This window comes from Geotrypetes seraphini, chromosome 8, assembly GCF_902459505.1.
Source record: "Geotrypetes seraphini chromosome 8, aGeoSer1.1, whole genome shotgun sequence".
NCBI classification, from domain to species: domain Eukaryota; kingdom Metazoa; phylum Chordata; class Amphibia; order Gymnophiona; family Dermophiidae; genus Geotrypetes; species Geotrypetes seraphini.
The window spans coordinates 16,558,296-16,575,692 of record NC_047091.1 but is presented as its reverse complement, the minus strand read 5'-3'; the positions used below and the strand labels follow the sequence as shown (position 1 = coordinate 16,575,692).

General features: G+C 44.9%; 1 protein-coding gene across 2 annotated transcripts in view; it reads left to right on the top strand.

Moving 5' to 3' along the window:
• LOC117364491 (SPARC-related modular calcium-binding protein 1-like) overlaps positions 1 to 17,397 on the top strand; it is an 84,967-nt gene that overhangs the window by 29,574 nt on the left and 37,996 nt on the right. The window contains exon 2 of one of the 2 annotated variants that reach the window (XM_033953714.1): positions 13,037 to 13,267. The exons of the other annotated variant lie outside the window; for it this stretch is intronic. The gene's annotated coding sequence lies outside the window, so the exon portion shown is untranslated. The remainder of the gene's footprint in view (positions 1 to 13,036; positions 13,268 to 17,397) is intronic. 2 annotated transcript variants of the gene reach the window in all.

Here is a 17,397-nt window from a genome sequence, read left to right as displayed (position 1 = left end):
AGACACAAAAAGACAGTCCCTGCTCGAAAGAGCTTACAATCTAAACAGACAAGACAGACAAACAGGATGTCATGGATACAGTTAAGGGGAACAGTTAATCTGCTGGCTGGATTGGAGGGCAGAAGAGTATGGTTAAGGATTGAACGCTATATCAAAAAGGTTTTCAGTTTTAGCACAGGACCCATTTTATACAACAAGATCTAATTACAAATAACAGGGGTTAACAATAAAATAACATTGAAGCCCACATTGATAACTTCCCCCTTAATTAAAGAAAAAAAGCTCTAGAAATAAAACCATTGATCTGTGTTAATAAAAGTGAGCCAAGTATAGAACAATCAAGCCATTGTGACATCACTGATGAAGCTGGCTCATAGCCATTGGTGGAATGAGGCATTATGACGTCACAATCTCAGGTCTGGTTATCGGAGACTGAAACTCTTCACACAAAGCCACGGCTACTGCGGCTTTGTAAAAGGGGCCCTAAGGAGGGACATGGGCTACTATGAAAAATAGGTTACTTTACCACAAGTCATTTTAGCAATGGTCCAATTGTATTCAGTCCTGGGCTAAAATATTTATTTATTTAATTTGCTCTCCCCAACAAGCTCAGAACGGGTTACGGGATAATAGCATGACTTATGGTAAAAATAACCCCTCTAAAAGGTGGTCCATGTTTATAACTTCCCCCCTAAATCTTTTAATGAACATAAACTTATCAAATCTGCTAAATTCTGTCTTCAGTGGTCTTTTTTTTGTAGCTTGCTGGAAGCTCTATTTGCTGAAATGCTGGGAAACTTGATAACATTATCTTGGGGATGGCTGGATTTCTGAGATGGATATTATTCCCTGGCATATACAGTCTGAAAATATTGTGTAATATGCCATGGATACAGAGTTTTCTAGTGATATTACTACTGGCTCTAGCTGTACTTCTAAAAAAAAACCTATGTTGTCCCTGGAACCTGCTCTATTCTCATAGCCAAAGAAAGCCACAGTGCGTGTGTGAGGCACGGCAGCAAGCTGGACCCCCAGGAATGGAGCCTCCCAGTTTCACAGCAGTACCCATCACTGCTCCCCCCACCCTGACTATATTCAGGGCTGGCTGAAATGCCGTTAAAATGCATAACACTTGCTCTCAGTCCAGAATTTATTTTGCAAGAGTGAATGAATTGGGCCTCTCAGCGCCTTCAGATACATAGCCTGGCCTCAGCTACTTCAGAGTGGTTATTGCAATTTTCTACACTCTAGCCATGCCGGCCAACAAAAATAAGCTATTTGAGCTAGCCATGTTTGTCTCAAGAGATCTGTGAGACAGAGGTGGGCTGAGTGCTATAAACCAACACTTTATTCCCTAAAGCTAGTAGCCTGGGACTTTCAAAAGAAAGAGCAAGGAGCAGACAGGAATGACATGCATGGTTGCAGGTTTGAGGCAGGATGAGTAGGGTTACCAGACGTCTGGGAAAACCCAGACATGCTCTCTTTTTAGAGGACTGTCCGGGTTCCCAACTGGACTTTCCAAAACCCAGCAGTTTGTCCGGGTTTTGGAAAGCCCTGACGAGCTCCGGCCGCATCTGGAGGGCCTCTGAGCCTGCGCCGACGACGTCACACACATCCGCGCATGCTTGAGACCCTCCAGACCCGGCCGGAGCTCGGGGAAGAAGATGAGGCTTTGAGGGGACAGGGCTAGGGGCGGAATGGGGTGGGACTTAAGGCATAACTGGGCGGGGATTGAGACAGGGCGGGGCCATGTATCTGCATTTGTGAGGTGCCTTCCCCCTTCTGGCACCTACAAATAATACAATACATTAAGATTATCACTAATTCCAGGAAATTTGACCATGTCACCCTTCTTCTGAAAAAGGCCCACTCGTTACCAACTGCACACAGAATTACATATAAAACAGCGCTCTTAACATTTAAAGTTCAAATGACAAATGCTCCCAGCTTCATCGATAAGCTTCTCAGACCGCACACTTCATCTCGCCTGTTACGTTCCGCCTCTCAAAATCTACTCACAGTTCCCTCGTTGAAAGTAATCAAAACACACCGTAACACATCGTTTTCCATAACAGCACCCCTTATATGGAACTCCCTTCCCGCCTTTTTTTTTTTTTTTTTAACTTTATTTAGTTTATAATGCCAACAAAAAGTGCAATACAATTTATCAATAATAATAAAACCCTAGAGCGTGCATGCGCTCTTGAAACTCCGTGATTCCTGGTGCCGTGAGGTGTGCCTCCATGCCGAATTCGATTTTCGAACACGGAGGCAGGCCAGAACACAAACTCCTCCCTCGCTGTCACTCACCGCCAAAGGAGGTGGATCCTCTGCGAACTCCAGCCATCTCCCTCTCGAGCGCTCGGTCCTGTGAGCGCTGCGGCTCCGCTCGCGCTCCTCTCCTCCTCCCGCCTCTCGATTCTGGAACACCATGACGGCGTGGCTGCGGCTGCGGGCGCTGGGCCGGCAGCGGCAGCCACCTTCACTCACTGAGAGAGCTGGGACATGGGGAGCCATGACGGGGGGGAGGAGGAGGAGGGAGGCGCCCATTGATCAGGCCATAGGAACCGGGCGTCGGGCAGCAACTTCCAGCAGCCGCAGCACTCTAAACACTCTGCTTCGCGGCCTTTGGGGGGAGGGGTGTGTTGGGAGGCAGACAGCTTTGCTTGGGGGAGGGGAGACAGAAGGGGGCCACGGAGAGAAAGTCAGGGAGGAACTGGAGGAGGGAGAGGGAAAGGGGGCTGCTTTCTAGCACCCGTTAATGTAATGGGCTTAAACACTAGTATACAAATAATGATAATCAACCAAGAACTTATAATCAATCAGTATATGTACAAAAGATAAAAATCCCTTTCCCCATCCATCATTACCATCAGGAATAATAAAAAAACAAAACAAAAGATATATCCCCCCCCCCACTCCTGCTCCCACCCTCCCTGGAAGAAAAAAGCATTGACAAATTCAAGGGATCTCTAAAGTGCTTTTCTTTTTGAAGATGCTTTTAAATCCTAACTCAGATATTCCTCCGCTGTATGAAATCATCAATCCTCTCTTTTCTTCAAAGGTTTTCCCATTGGTTCATAGAAAATGGCGTGAAAGACAAAAGCGCGCGCTGACAATTGAGCGCAGCGCGAAGGCGCGCGCCGCACAAAATTACAGTTTTTAGGGGCTCCAACGGGGGGTTTTGTTGGGGACCCCCCCCCCAGTTTACTTAATAGACATTGTGCCGGCATTATGGGGGGGTTTGGGGGGTTGTAACCCTTCACATTTTACTGTAAACTGAACTTTTTCCCTAAAAACAGGGAAAAAGTTATGTTTTCAGTAAAATGTGGGGGGTTACAACCCCCCACACCCCCCACAACGCCCCCACAACGCGGCACGATGTCTATTAAGTAAAGTGGGGGGTTTCCCCCCACGCCCCCCCATCGGAGCCCTAAAAACAGTAATTTAGAGCGGCGCGCGCCTCCGTGCTGCGCTCAATTGTCTGGGCGCGCCTTTGTCCTGGCGCCTTTCCCATTACCTCTCATGTCACCCTTCTCTGTTGCTTTACTTTCAAATTGTAGTTCTCCCTTTTCCCTATGTTTCAGTTTCTAACCGACGTCTCTGTCTTTTGACATATTTTGACACGATTATTTGTTTTCCCCTTATTTTAATCTAATCTAATTTTATTTTTATTTAATTCAGTTTTCTATACCATTCTCCCAGGAGAGCTTAGAACAGTTTACATGGGTTTATCCAGGTACTCAAGCATTTTTCTTTGTCTGTCCCGGTGGGCTCACAATCTATCTAATGTACCCAGGGCCATGAGGGGATTAAGTGACTTGCCCAGGGTCACAAGGAGCAGCGTGGGTTTGAACCCACAATCACAGGGTGCTGAGGCTGTAGCTTTTAACCATTGTGCCACACTCTCTCCTAATCTAATGTGTAATCTAATGCTTGGCTTTATATACCGAGTCATCATTCTACGAAAGCTCAGCTCGGTTTACAATAATTAACTTAAACTGATAAGAACAATAAATTAAAGGAAAATTCAAGAAGATCAATTTTTAAAATGTTTAGCAAAGAAAACGTTTTTTAAAGATTTGTGAAAAACTTGAAGCGAACCAGAACCTCTTTGAAAAGATGGAAGATCATTCCAAAGTTGTGAAAATTTAAAACTCAAAGATTGACTGAAAATCTTAACTCCTTTAATCCCTTTCCTGGAAGGAAGGGATAATTTAAATTGTTGGTTGCCTCTTGAAAAAGAGAATCTATAAACATTCCATGATAAAGGAATGAGAGGATAGAATTTTAAAAGCCACCCAAACACACTTAAATTGAACTCTGAAATAAACCGGGAGCCAATGAAGACTCTGGAGCAGCGGAGTCACGTGGTCAAATTTAGGTTTCCCAAAAATCAATTTTGCAGCAGTGTTCTGAATCAACTGTAAATCGCTTAGAATTTTATGTAAAGCGATCAAAAAATTTTTAATAAAACTTGAAATGTGCTCCAAATATGGAAGCCCTAAGGGTGGGGAATTGAGTTTTGGTATAGTTTACTCATCTTGATATACTGCCTTTCAAAACTAGAATCAAAGTGGTTGACAATACTAACCTCCTCTTCTGCGAATCCCTGCTAGCGGTTTTTAGCGCAGAGAGAGCACAGAGAGCCGCGCTGAATGGCCCGCGCTGCTCCCGATGCTCATTGAGTTCTTGACTCTACAAAGGATGGGTTTTTTTGTTTTTTTTAACCTCCATTTTTTTTAATGAGCGTTGGGAGCAGAGCATTCAGCGTGCCAGCCTGCGCTAAAAAACACTTTCACGGTTTTGTAGAGGGGGGAGTATGTTAAAATCTCAACCAAAAGCCTGAGATGCTGAGAAAGAGGCTTTGCCCCTCCTGCCTACCCTTCCCTGAGGCCTAAAACATAAATAAAATCAGTTAAATAGAGCCAAGCTACTTTTTCAGTCTAAAAAATTATCCTAAGTGCTTTATATATTTCACTGTAAATCCTGGCTCTGCAGTAATAGATCTTTTTCTCGCTCTTCTGGACTTGTCCTGCTCATCCTCTCTCCCACTTACATGATTAATCCGTGTAAACGAGACTGGAGAGGGGGATTATTGTGCCAGCTAGCAAAGAACTGATTCTGTGTAGACCGAGAGCCCCGGGGATGGGGGGGGGGGGGGGAAGGTGAGCCTTGAAAATGTTATTGCTGTGGGTTTGATTTATTTATCTGCTGCTTGACAGGCTGAAGTAGCTCTCGTGTCATTTTTCTGAGCTACCAGGTTACACAGTCAGGGCGGTCCCCAGCAAAGCTGGCAGAGAGACAAAAACCTAGTCAGCCCAACATGCTACGTGCCAGGCCTCTGAAAGCTGCTTTTGCTGTGCTCCGAGGTCCTTTACACTTGCATAGAGGCCATGTCTGATTTTGCAAATGTGTCTTTACAGTCAAAAGCTGAAAAAATAAAAATCCTTTTTTTACGGCGTTAAAAATACTTTCTGTTGCTTATCCAGTCAGTTTAGACTTCTCAGGCCAGATTTGTTTTCATTTCAAGTGGACTCTAGAAATTGTGTTAAGGAAGGCTCCAGAATTTCTTTAACCACTTTTAAAAAATGGATAGAAATAGAGTTTGACTCAAAAGGGACTTTATTTTCTCCATCCTGTATTAAGGCCTGTAATCTTAAGGTTACCAGATTTTTACTACTGTAAAATCCGGATCCATGACCCTGACCCCCAGGCCTGCAGAGTTCCAGCCAGCCTCGCTCCATTCTGCCCAAGTCACGCCCCAGCCTCACCCCCCACCCCCAGCCCCACCCCCTCAACCTGTTCTTGTGCCCGGAGCTGTGTCAGGAGGGCATCCGCACATGCACAGGTGTGACGCAATGACATCATACCCATGACATTACCGCATTGCATTCACGCAGGTGCGGATGCCATCCCAAAGCGGTCCCAAGCTGGAAGCTTTTAAAATCCCGGACAAAGTGCCTGGTTTTGAAAAGCCGTCCAGATACCCGGACATGTACAGGTAAATCCTGACGTCTGGTAACCCTATGTTTACTGGATATCTAAGCACAAATGAAACAACTGACCTATCACAGATGTAAGGAAATACATCAAGTCTTACATTTCTGAAACAATAACTATTGGGTCCATTTTCCTAACTTGGGGTTGCCTGGACTAGTCCCTTTGATCACTGGACCAACTAGGACCAGCTCAAAGGAATCTGATGCCCTAGGCAAGTCTTCAGCTACTGCGTTCCCCCACCCCCAAGGTGGTTCAGCATCTTCTTACCTCCCTGCCCACCAGATTTCCAGCATCTCCCCTTCCCTTCCTTATCCCTCCCCATAGTCCAGCATCTCCACTTCCCTACTCTCAAGGTGTCTAACATCTTATCTCCACTTCCCTTGCCTATTTCCTAGAGTTCAACATGTCCTCTTCCCTCAAAGTGTTAAATATCTCCCTTCCCTTCCCAATCCACCCCCTCCTGAGCAGCATCTCCACTTCCTTTCCTACCCCTTCCCAGGTGGCCAGGGTCTCCCCTTTTTCTCTAACTGCTCCAAGATGGCTAGTAGCTCTTTCCCTTCCTACCCCCTCTCTAAGTGGTCAACATCTTCCCTTTGTCCCCTAAACATACCCAATTCCTTAGACATTTAACATCTCACCACTCCTCCCCTAGCCCCCTCCATGTTCAGCATCTCCCTCTCATTTCATCACCCTGCCAGGTTCAATCCTACTGCAGCCCCCTGTTAGTGCAGCCGAGTAAAATTGCCCTCCATTGGCTTGGGTACAGAATGAGCACCTGTCAATAATAAGTATACCACTTTGATTGTGACCAGAAAAGGCCAATAGGACACATCCTATATCCTTCTCATCTAACCCAGGATCTATAGTCTCCTTTCCTCTGAGATATGTTATCACTGTTGGAAAAGCAGCTGTTGACATTAATGTATGTCAAATCATAAGTACATATCTGTAACGATAAGACCAGAGCTGTTAGAAAAATTAGAACATAAGAATTGCCTCTTCTGGGTAAGACCAGTGATCCATCGTGCCCTGCAGTCTGCTCACGCGTCAAAGACCAGTGTCCTAACTGAGACTAGCTTTACCTGCGTACGTTCTGGTTCAGCAGGAACTTGTCTAACTTTATCTTGAATCCCTGGAGGTATTTCCCCCTATAACAGCCTCTGGAAGAGCGTTCCAGTTTTCCACCACTCTCTGAGTGATGAAGAACTTCCTTACGTTTGTTCGGAATTGATTTTGTTCTGTTAGATGGACTTGGGAAAATCCGCCGCTTACTTTTGGAATGAGCAGCACAAAATCTGTTTTACTTGTGATTTTGCTAAGTACTTGGACCTGTATTGGCCACCGTTGGAAACAGGATACTAGACTTGATGGACCTTCAGTCTGTCCCTATATTGGTTTATGTTTCTATGTTCTTATCATTAACAGAGCTTAGTGTTCCAAGTTTTCAAATTTGCAATTTGATATACCAGCAGTTGTTAGCTACCATGTCAACATCTGCTGGGATCTCTTCTACCTTGAAGGGGAAGGTGGAACTCATTTTCCCATCCTGGCGAGTTCTCTTTCTGCCCCATTCTTGCAAGTTCATAGAAACATAGAAATAGACGGCAGATAAGGGCCACGGCCCATCTAGTCTGCCCACCCCAATGACCTTCCCCTACCTTTCTCTGTGAATAGATCCCACATGTCTATCCCATTTGGCCTTAAAATCAGGCACGCTGCTGGCCTCAATCACCTGAAGTGGAAGACTATTCCAGCGATCAACCACCCTTTCAGTGAAAAATCATTTCCTGGTGTCCCTGTGCAGTTTCCCGCCCCTGATTTTCCACGGATGCCCCCTTGTTGCCGCGGGACCCTTGAAAAAGAAGATATCTTCTTCCACCTCGATGCGGCCCGTGAGATACTTGAATGTCTCGATCATGTCACCCTGAAGTCTGCGTTCCTCGAGTGAGTACTGCTGCAACTTATCCAGCCGTTCCTCGTACGGGAGATCCTTGAGTCCCGAGACCATCTGGGTGGCCATTCTCTGGACCGACTCCAGTCTCAGCACATCCTTACAGTAATGCGGCCTCCAGAATTGCACACAGTATTCCAGGTGGGGCCTCACCATGGATCTATACAATGGCATAATGACTTCAGGCTTACGGCTGATGAAACTCCTGCGTATGCAACCTATGATTTGCCTTGCCTTGGATGAAGCTTGATCCACTTGATTGGCAGTCTTCATGTTCTCACTGACGATCACCTCTAAGTCTCGTTCTGCTTCAGTTCTTGTTAGGATCTCGCCATTAAGGGTGTAAGTCTTGCATGGATTTTGGCTGCCCAGGTGCATGACTTTGCATTTTTTGGCATTGAAGCTGAGTTGCCAGGACCTAGACCAGCGCTCCAGTAGGAGTAGGTCGTGCATCATGTTGTCGGACATTGAATTTATGTCTGTTGTGCTTTTGCCCACTACATTGCTTAGTTTGGCATCATCGGCGAATAATGTTATTTTACCTTGCAGCCCTTCTGCCAAGTCTCTTATAAAGATGTTGGATAGGATCGGGCCCAGGACCGAGCCCTGCGGCACTCCACTGATTACCTCCGTCATTTCGGAGGAGGTGCCGTTCACCACTACCCTCTGAAGCCTACCTCCAAGCCAGTTCCCAACCCATTTCGTCATCCTCATCCGCACAAGCTTCATACACTTTAAAGTCATAAGTGTTCGAGGCTTGTGCAGTTAAGGCAAAAGTTACAGGAATGGGGCAGGGGCAGCTACAAAACTTGTCCCCATGTCATTCTATAGTGGAAACCAAATATTCTCTACAAATATTCTAAGAGTTGAAATGCTTTGTTACATGAAGTTACAAAATTATGTACAGTTCTATGTAAATTTGCTACATTATAGAAAAGATACAGTAAAACCTTGGATTGCAAGTAACTTGATTTGCAAGTGTTTTGCAAGACAAGCAAAACATTTGTTGTTGTTTTTTTTAAAATAAATCTTTATTCATTTTTAAAACTCACAATACGAGTAACAAAAAATACAATCATTTTATACTTTAACATCACTTAATATATCATCAAATTCGAACTCTCATCAAATATTCCCCCTCCCTTATACACAACAATTATTCATAAGCAAAAGAAATCATGAAATATTCCCCCCCCCCACTCTGGACGTCTATGAACAAAAGGGAAAAAATTAATATTTATTCTATGCAGTAATTTTAATCTTTACAGTATATTGTTAATGGCTCCCAAATAACTTGAAATTTCTTAAAATTTCCCTGCTGCATGGCAATTATCCTTTCCATTTTGAATAAGTGACACAAAGAGTTCCACCAAAAGCTATAATTCAGCCTATCCCAATTTTTCCAATTATTCATAATCTGTTGTATTTTATTACATTTTAACATGATATACAAGCAATGCCTTGCAATACAAGTACATTCAGTATACACACATCACAACTGAGCCGATGGTTTTCTCTCTGACGCTGCATGAGTGTAGTGGTTGTTCTAACTGAGCGAGGTCTTGCAATACAAGTACATATAGTATTTTGTATTAAAGTTTTTGGGTTGTGGAACGAATCGTCTGAGTTTCCATTATTTCCTATGGGGAAATGCGCTTTGATATACAAGTGCAGAATGAGAATTACAATTTGTGCCAGTCTTTGTACCCCTGGTTGACCCGAGCAGAGCTACTTTGCACTGCAATGGTGCTGAAGCTGTGAAACATGCATGGATGCCAACATCTGAAAATGATTGGGAGTGTCAAACATAGGGTTACCAGATTTTACTTCCGTAAAATCTGGATCCATAGCCTCGCCCTAAGGCCTGCCCAACCCTGCCCCATTATACCCATTATGGGGTCTGAGTTCTCCTTTGTCTGGTTGATTTGTTCCAGTTTAGGTGATTGTTTAGATAAGTAGGGGCAGTGCCATTCATTACTTTGAATAATAGACAGTAGAATTTGAATAGTATTTGCGCTTGTATAGCCAGTGTGAGTCTAGGTTTGCGGTGGTCCTAAGCACAGAGTTATTATACCCTGTGGATCTTACTTTGACACTACCGCTTTTACTTTCTTAGTCCAGACATTACTTTTGAATAATTTAGATTATTGTAATGTTATATATTTGATGACTACTCAGAAAAATTTGTCTAGACTGGCTTTGGTGCAAAACACAGCTGTAAGAGTGATCTACGGCCTGAAGAAGTACGATCATGTCACTCCTTATTATTGTGAGTTGCACTGGCTCCCGGTGGAGGCCCGGGTGATTTTTCAAATTGGGCTGTTTATATTACAAAGTAGCTTTTGGTGCTGCTCCTTTATATCATGCTGAAAGATTCGTTATCACGACTAATGAGAGGAGTAGTAAAACCAATGCCTTATTTAGGTTCCCTTCCGTAAAGGGTTGAAAAGGTAAGAGACATCTTGGGCACTGCCTTTCTTATCAGGCAGTTTCTCACGACAAAGATTTTCATCCACTATTGATCAGATCTATGTCATATGAACATTATCGAAAACTTTTAAAGACTTTTCCAAATTTTTGACTAACTAAATCTTCATTCCATCAACATTGTATTTCCTCATAGCATAATCTTTTGTAAACCGCATTGAACTTACGGTTATGTGGTCTAGAAATCTGTTATTACATAGAAACATAGAAAAAGCGGCAGAAAAGGGCTATAGCCCACCAAGTCTGCCCATTCCAAGTATCCCCCCCCCCTGAATTTACTCCCTTAAAGATCCCACGTGAGTATCCCATTTTTTCTTAAAATCTGTTACGCTGCTGGCCTTTATCACCTGGGGTGTTTCTGCAAGGGCCCCCCCTCCTGGGGGGGGGGAGTGAGAGAGGTGTGGACCGGGGGAGGAATAGTTAGGTATACATTTTTGTACCAATAGGGAAGTACATGACCAAAGTTCGGGGATGTGCTTTTTGGAACAAAGGAAGAATTTCTCTGTATAAAAAAACACGTGCATCACAGGTAGAGCCAGAGAGATTCACTTACTTATGCTACGGGGAACTGCTAGCTCCCTGCTATTATGTTATGTTACTTTCAAAAAAGGGAGATGAAAGTACTGTAGAAGAATCAACTAGTTCACTGGTCACTGGGTTGGCCAATTGGAATGATCTGTGTGAAGAGTCAGGTACAACCCTAACAGCAGGGATGCCCTGCATGGGACTTCTAAAAATGCTGGAGTAACTTGCATGGATTGAACACGGCTAAACTTCATTAGGGTTACCAGATTTTCCATCTGGTTAAAGAGGACACGTGGCCTCTCCCTGTTCCGCCCCCGGGCCTGACCCACACAAATCTCATCTCTTCGGTCCGGGGCTAGAGTGCCTCTGTGCATGCGCAGATGCGACGTGAAGATGGCGCACGCAGGTGCGCACGTTGTGCGATGTCATCACGTCACATCCGGGTATGCGCAGATGCGCCCTGGCCCCAATCTCACCAGCTTTTCAAAACCCGGACATCTGGTAACCCTAAACGTCATACTTCCACAGCATTGGAAGTCATATAGTTTGCACAATGCTAGTTTTGGCATTTCTATGGCTTGTGAGAAAGTTGCCTACTAACATGAAGATCTCAAGTACATGAAGATCTCAAGTAGAAAAGAATCTTACAGTCCACTGAGATGGATAACCTGGACACACAGATGTATCAACTGGACATACTGACCTCACTTGTGTATGCTGGACACTACACTTCCCCCTCCCCATTTGCGGTTTCTGCACTCGCAATTTCACATAATCGTGATTTTTTTCTGGGGAGGGGGAAATTTAAAAAACCCATATTTTTTACCTCCCTGCCGCCTTCCCAGCCTTACCTGGTGGTGTAGCGGGCTTTCAGGGCAGGAGTGATCTTCCTACGCTCCTGCCCCATGCAGATCGCCATGAGGAAATGGCTATAGGGAGTTCCCGTCGTAGTCTCGAGAGACTACGGGAACTCACAGCAGCCATTTCCTAATGGCGATCTGCACGGGGCAGAAGTGTAGGAAGATCGCTCCTGCCCCGAAAGCCCTCTAGACCACCAGGTAAGGCCGGGAAGACGGCAGGGAGCTGGGGGTGGGTCAGAGCTGGATAATCACGGTTTTTCGCCATTCGCTGTCCGGCTCTGCCCGTATCCCCCGCAAATAACGAAGGAGAAGTATACAGCCCTATATTTTCCCATAGCCAGGCCCAGCCTGTACCTTGCTGTCTGTGAACACATGTATCCTTTGAAATGCTAACCCAGTTGGCCTTTGTGCTGCAAAGTTCCTGTCTCAATTCCCTGCTTGGAGGATACTTCTCCAAGGTTCTGCTGAAATGTTATCAGTGCTGTATGACTTCACATATAAAACATTTATAACGAGCAAGGATCCCTGCCTGTCTCTGAAATATGTTATGGGAATCCAGCACAGCTGGGGTGCTGGAGGTCACCCTTGCCAACTTTCTGCATAAGACTATCTACAAGGACGCCATCCTGAAGATGCACAGAATTGTAAAACCACAAATTAGCATCTGCAAGGTGATAAGGATCTCAGAGCTGGAGGAAGAAAGTTCATGAAGAATTCTCTGTTTCTGCAAGGGCCCCCCCCCCCTCCTGGGGGGGGAGTGAGAGAGGCGTGGACTGGGGGAGGAATAGTTAGGTATACATTTTTGTACCAATAGGGAAGTACATGACCAAAGTTCGGGGATGTGCTTTTTGGAACAAAGGAAGAATTTCTCTGTATAAAAAAACACGTGCATCACAGGTAGAGCCAGAGAGATTCACTTACTTATGCTACGGGGAACTGTTAGCCCCCTGCTAAGCATATGGGTGCAAGTTCTTCTCTCCATTGCATATTCTGAACTGATAATATATTTTTCTGCTATGCCTTTGCTGCTGTAATTTTGTAAGTGTTTATACTAACAATAAACAAATATTGTCTGTTTTTGGAGCATACAATGCTGTCTCGTAGTCATTCCAATGAGGTAAATAAAGCAGCCTTTACTTCAGTGGTGACCCCGATGTGATCATGCTTGGGTTTCACGCGCTTGCGTGATTAACGGATTTTATTTTTTTAGATGTTCCAGTGAACTCCAAAGAGAAACACGTTCAGGGGGTATATGATAGCCTTGGTGCTGGACAGATGGTGCTCCTGTGTGAGGGTTTTTTTTGGGGGGGTGCCAGTTGTGGCAGGGACTGGGTGCCATCATCGTGGTCCACTTTTTGTGCCGTAACTGGATGCCAAAACTCCACAAAAAAATATATTTCTAGTCACACAGAGACCGTACAGAATTAATACTGTACAAACTGTAAGTACAACCTTTTATTTTAATTTTTATATATTAGATGTTAGGCTAGTGATAGGGAAAGACAGTTGACATTGTACATTTGTATATATACTGTAGATATATATATATGTATATATATTAGGGGAAAGAAATGGGGAACTGCTAGCCCCCTGCTAAGCATATGGATGCAAGTTCTTCTCTCCATTGCATATTCTGAACTGACAATATATTTTTCTGCTATACCGTTGCTGCTGTAATTTTGTAAGTATTTATACTAACAACTAGTCTTATAGCACGTTACATTAACGGGTGCTAGAATATATATGTGTGTGTCTGTTTTTATTTTTTTTTCTCTCTCCTTAGTCGCTTTCTGTATTTCTGTCTCTTTTTTTTTTTTTCTTGGCTGTCCACTACCACCCCTTGCCTGCTCCCCCTGTCCATTCTCCCTTCCTTTTACCTCCCCTTTGTCCTCCACCACCCCATCACTGCCCACCTTATCCAGCAGAAGCCCTTCTCCCTTTGTTTTACCTCCCCCTGCTCCCCCTGTCCAGCAGTAGGCCTGTCTTTATTTTTCTGCCCCCCCTCCCTGTTTATCAGCACCTCTTCCCCTGTCCATCAACCCCTTTTCTGCCCTCCGTTTCCGTGTGTTGCAGCATTTCCCTCCCACCCCACTTCCCTGTGCAGTATTTGCCTCCCCCCCATACATTGCTTCTTAACTCCATGCCCTACTTATGTGTTTTCTGGGTTTGGCTGCAGCAGCCTGCAGCCGCCGACAGCCGCGCCGCGGCCGACATTTGACTCGGGCCGCCGCGGCCGACATCCGACTCGGGCTGCCATCCGACTTGGGCCGCCGTGCTGCAGGAGAAGCAGTGCCCAACTTAAAACCTGTAAGGGCGGTCGAAATCCGGCTCGGGGGGGGAGGAGGAAGAGAGAGAGTGGAGAGGCGGCGACCGCTGCGTCTTTGAAGAGGGAGCAGGACAGATCGTAAGCCACGCATGCGCACTTGCTATGTGTCGCTACAACTCACGGAAAACCGGCGCACACATAGGAAGTGCGCATGCGCGGCCTAGCGATTTATTATATTAGATAAACAAATATTGTCTGTTTTTGGAACATACAATGTTGTCTCGTAGTCATTCCAACGAGGTAAACAAAGCAGCCTTTACTTCACCATGTTCACCTTCCTCAGAGTTAAAATCTGGAATGATCTCGCAGAGACTATAAGAACGGAAACCAACCATACCCTATTCTGAAAGAAACTGAAAACTTCACTCTTTGACAATTAATTCCTCCAAGATCTTCTTAAGCTCCTGACCTTTACTTAATTCGCCTAAGTTTTTATGTTTCCTGTCTCCTTCCCCCCACCCTCTCTCCCTGTCCCCTCCCTTTCCTCAAGTCGCCTAGAACCTGTTTAGGTGTGCGCGACACACAAATATTAGATTAGATTAGAAGAAACAACCAGGGTGTTGAGCTAAGTGGTCTTATAAAATTCATAGATGAAGACGACAAAGCCAGAATCGCCCTACCTGTGAATACAGTGGAGGACAGTATGTCAATGGATTTGGGGCATGCCGAGAACTAATATGAAGGGCAGTGATAGGGAGAGTGTCCAGGTGCAAGACATTGAGGGAGAAGGCTAGCATTGAGATGATGGGGAGTAACTTCAGGAGATTACATGAATGCTGTAGTTTAACTACAAACCCACGTTCGCCCAAATTCAGACCTCATGACTCTATCATGTATCTAGTTTTCAGAATAGTCAAAATTAATATTCATTGGTGATATTTACCTGTGTTCGTTTGAAAGGTTAATTAGCACATTTTGGTGGACCTGCAAAGCATAGGAGGCTGGATCAGGAAACTGTTCTTAGATTTGCTAAAATTAAGGCCTGCTGCCTAAGTCAGTGACGAAACTTGGTTTTAATTTTCACTAACAATAGACTTGTGTCCAGTTCCTCCTTCCCAATGACTTTAAAATAACCCTGCAAGTGGGCTGAGCCAAAGAAGTCTACAAGACCCATCATTCTCAATCAATGTGCATAGAGCAGGAGGGGGACTTACGGTTATATATCGCATATCTCATGCAAAGCTGATCAAGCAAGATATATCAGAAGGTGGCTTCGGAATGCTGGAGGGGATGCGGTGGAACGGGTCTTTTTATTAGATGTGATGGATTTTTTCCTGGCTACAACACAATTGGGGAATTGTAGGGGGAAATACAGATGAACTGGATCCACTCTGGTTGTTAACTGAAGACGGAAATAACCGTACGTTAACTTAAAAACCAAATTGTATGCTAAACTTGACTCTGTATATCTGACACTACTGTACAAATGTAAATTCATAATTTGTCTATGCTTTATGTAGGTCAACCTTGTTACCTGTTCTGAGCTTGTTGGGGAGGACGGAAGATAAAACTAACCACATAAATAAATTAATAAATTGGGTTGCTTATGAGTAGGGCTACCAGATTTTCCGTTTGGAAAATCCAGACCCCTAGACTCGCCCCCCCCCCCAGTTCTACCCATCCCCTCCTCGCGGAGGCGCTCCTGCCCAACAGCAATTTGTTCTAAGCTTTTCAAAACCCGGACAAAGTGCTGGGTTTTGAAAAGCCATCCGGACCCCCGGACGTGTCCTCAAAAGGACATGTCCGGGGAAATCCAGACGTCTGGTAACCCTACCTATGAGCACTGTATGCTTATCTACCCGGTGCGAAATAACCTCAGCTGGGCAGGTTGTGTTCTGCCATCATCTACTAGGTTATCATATAAGAAAGAGCAAGAAACAGGAGTCTTAAAAATGCACGAGACCAAAAATCATCCAGCCCGGGGAGCCTGCCATAATAGTCGAGAAGAGACCACAAAATGAGGACCCCCCCCCCCACCAACAGTAACAAGACGACAGCTTTGAGCTGGCCAACTCGGGAGCCCACAGCTTGGCTTTCTTCCCCAGGCGCTGCTTGAGTTGAAAACGAGACATGAAGGATTACCCCCCCCAGAGTCTGTTTATTCTTTCCCACCTCCCACTTCATTTTCTGTACAGCTGCTAAGTGCTGGCTTGTTTTCCAGCTTGTGGCTTGATATACTGTTTGGAAAAATTCACACATCAACCAAATTAGGAATGAAAACTTTAGTGCCTCGTAATTGGCCACCCATTTACTCTATTTATTTTCTCTGCAATTAGTTAAACCAACTCTTTTCACTATTCTCTTTCAGCTGCCAAAGGACACAAACAGGGGTGCCCCAAGGCAAGGTGGAGGTAGGGAGTAGAGTGAGGGGGGAGGACAGCTTGATGTTGCCTGTGGGAATTCAGCTTAACCAGACAACAACAGGAGCCAAAAACCACAGACCGGAGAGCCACCATATTCCCGTTCTTTGAATAGTGCTTCTTTATCACCAAGCTAGAGTGTTTATGTTTTGACACAAACGGCTCTTTCTTTAACTTCGGACACTATAGCTGCGGTTGGTCCAGCTAAATGCCCCCCCCCTCCCGCCACCTCCTCCATCCTGGGCTTCTGTCAAAACGTTGCTGTCTGAAAAAGTAAACAGACATTAATTTCACTGTAGTATTTCTCTTCATTCTCTCGGCTAGCATTTTTGGAGGACTGACGATGAGGTCAGTGTTTGAATTTGATTCTGTATTTCACTCTCAATGTTTTAAGCGCTGAAAGAACATGCCAGGGCTCAGGCAGTACACGCCTATGGTGTAGGGCAGGGGGTCCTCAAATCCAGTCCTCGAGGTCCACAACCCAGCCTGGTTTTCAGGATTTCCACAACGAATACGTCTAGGGTCTATTTGCATGCAATGGGAGCAGTGACTGCAAATAGATCGCTTAGATGGTCTCCATACCTTAAGAAGGATATAACTCTGCTGGAGAAGGTGCAGAGACGAGCCACGAAACTAGTCCAAGGTATGGAAAATTTGAGCTACAAAGAACGCCTCAGAAAACTGGGACTATTCGCCCTCGAGAAGAGAAGATTGCGAGGGGATTTGATAGAGACTTTTAAAATATTAAAAGGATTTGATAAAATAGACCAGGAAACAGCATTACTAACATTTTCGGAGGTGACACGGACACGGGGTCATAGCCTGAAACTGAGTGGCAGCAGGTTTAGGACAAATGTTAGGAAGTTCAGTTTCACACAGCGAGTG